A 2,525-nucleotide genomic window follows, 5' to 3' on the forward strand; every position below is an offset into this window, starting at 1 on the left:
TTCGTCCAAAGGGCTAGACCCGTGAAGAGTACCCAAAACACTCATTCCTTTTCCGCATTGAATTACAATACTTAAACGTTGACGCAAATAAGTAGTGCAACGACTATCACCAGTAATTGAGATCAAAATTTGGCCTATTTGAGATACTAAAACTTTAGCGTCATGACTCCAAGGACCGAAGGTCTCCACAGCAAAGGGGACAAAGATATAATTGTCTAAAATATGAGCATATTTATTGACTTTATTTTTCACGGCTAATTCAGCAGCAGATGCTACGCGTCTGGAGGTATTCGGCAAGTGAGATGGAGCTAGAGTGTTAGCGCAAATGGAGTCCCAAATTAAAGATTTTCCTCTAGACCATGGAATTAAGGTGAGACCATCGGGTCGTTTACCATCCGCGCCACTTGATACCTGGTGGTTCCAAAAGAAATGGGATGCCACAAGAAGTCAGAGATCTTTTGATGATATCATTGAGTGATGTATGTCTGAGAATGCGACCGTTGCTCCTTGCATTTCCGAAAACTTACTTTTATTTTCTCTGCAAGTCAAAACATTTTCTCCTCGAGAATGAATTTACTATAGTGAGCTTATTTTGAATGTTGTTTGTAAAATAATATCACCTGAATTTCAACATTAAAAAAAAGTTACCCTTTATTATAAAAACAGTAGACCCTATATTATCGATAAAACATTTAGACTGTCTTTTTTTTTTTTTTAGAAATATTTCAGAAATACTATATGTTTGTTGTTTTTATAAACGGTTGTTGCCATTATTGTTTTCATAATAATATGATTTTGTTATTGATTTGTGAATTATCTAGTATCAGTACCTTATGACTGTAAGGTAGGATAGAAAGAGCTGTCATGGTACCAGGAGTTAAAAATACCAAGTCTTGTGTCACAGTAATTAAAATGGATGTTAATAATAATAGTAATAATAATAATAATAATAATAATAATAATACGACAGTCATAATACATTTTTCTAGAAGGCGCTGTGTTTCTTGGAGAGAAATGGAAAAACGACGTAATGTACGTTAAGTTGTTACTCCAGGAAATGCCTCAATTGATGTAAGATTAAATACTTAAATAAAATAAAATAATAAAAATTAGTATGTCAACTAGAAATATCCGATTCTCCCCTTTACAATTTTATCAATTTGAACACTACAGCCTAAGGAACCATCCATCCTTCTCTCACCCACCAAAATCACTGTCATCCATTCATCCAACCTTCCACCTATCACCACCACCCCTTCATTCACATATCCATCCAGTGACATCGGAGAATTCTGTCTTTTCTGCAGTTATCTTTTAGAGCCTGTTGAATTATTAACGATTAATTATTATCAGACTAATAATATGAGTTTTTCAATAATAAATCGTAAATTAAGAAATTTTGGAAATTTAGGAGTACTTTTAATAAGAACCACCCTCACTGTTTCACTGCGACTGTGGAGGTTAGTACAAAGTCACTACATCGATTCATCATTCAAACTACCATCACTACCCTCTTCATCCATCCATCCATCCATCCATCCATCCATCAACCATCAACACCATCATTCATCCATCACTGCTAACACAGTCAACAACATCCACCACCACCACCACCACCACCGTCGTCGTCATCGTCCTCATCATCATCATCATCATCATCCATATGCCTTGTGCAGAAGCAACAGGATATTGCAGTCCACCAACATACTCTTGACACCAACAATGGGACTGCCTAGAATTGGGTACAGTGGCTGAACTCGAACAAGATGTTTGAAGAACGATGATAAGTAATAACTAGTGTAAAATCCATTAAAAAGTGTGTATATAATAAATTACACTAATGGGTGATAGTCTTGTATTGACCTTAAAACCACCAAAATGCTTGCAAAATATGAAATTCTCATAGTTCGGCCTCGTCGTAATATTCTTCGAATCTCGTAGAAGATAATTTTGAATTGTGCTGTAACTCTGTGATGTTGTAGATAGAACCTCTTTCTATACGTTAAGCCTTAATATGGGATGTACTTGTGTCATCTGTACATGGGATCCAATTATTGTGATTTTTCTAAAGATATTAATAATGTAAACCTACCATGTATGATAAACATAATATATACAGTGCTTTTTTTTTTCTGACAGTACATCCTAATATGACATTCAGCACCAATTATTGTGTGTAGACTAGAGCAAGTGTTAAATTACAGTCGCGTTCAAACCTCCTGACGTTTCATGAGCGCCAGTAACATGCAAGCGCGACGTTGTCACAACTACTCTCTCCATCTCTGTCTCTCAGTAGTTTTAAAAATGATGAGCGCGACTCTTTACCTGAGATTGATTTGATAGAGAGATGCAGAAGGTTCTTAATAATAATAATAATAATAATAATAATAATAATAATAATAATAATAATAAATATTATCATTCGATTGCATCGAATGAAATTAAAAGTCACAAAATATAGAAAAATTAGTTGAGTCAGACGTAAATAATCATACTCGCTGAGTTTATCTCAGTTTTTGTAATAG

This window comes from Periplaneta americana, chromosome 14, assembly GCF_040183065.1.
Source record: "Periplaneta americana isolate PAMFEO1 chromosome 14, P.americana_PAMFEO1_priV1, whole genome shotgun sequence".
Taxonomy (NCBI): domain Eukaryota; kingdom Metazoa; phylum Arthropoda; class Insecta; order Blattodea; family Blattidae; genus Periplaneta; species Periplaneta americana.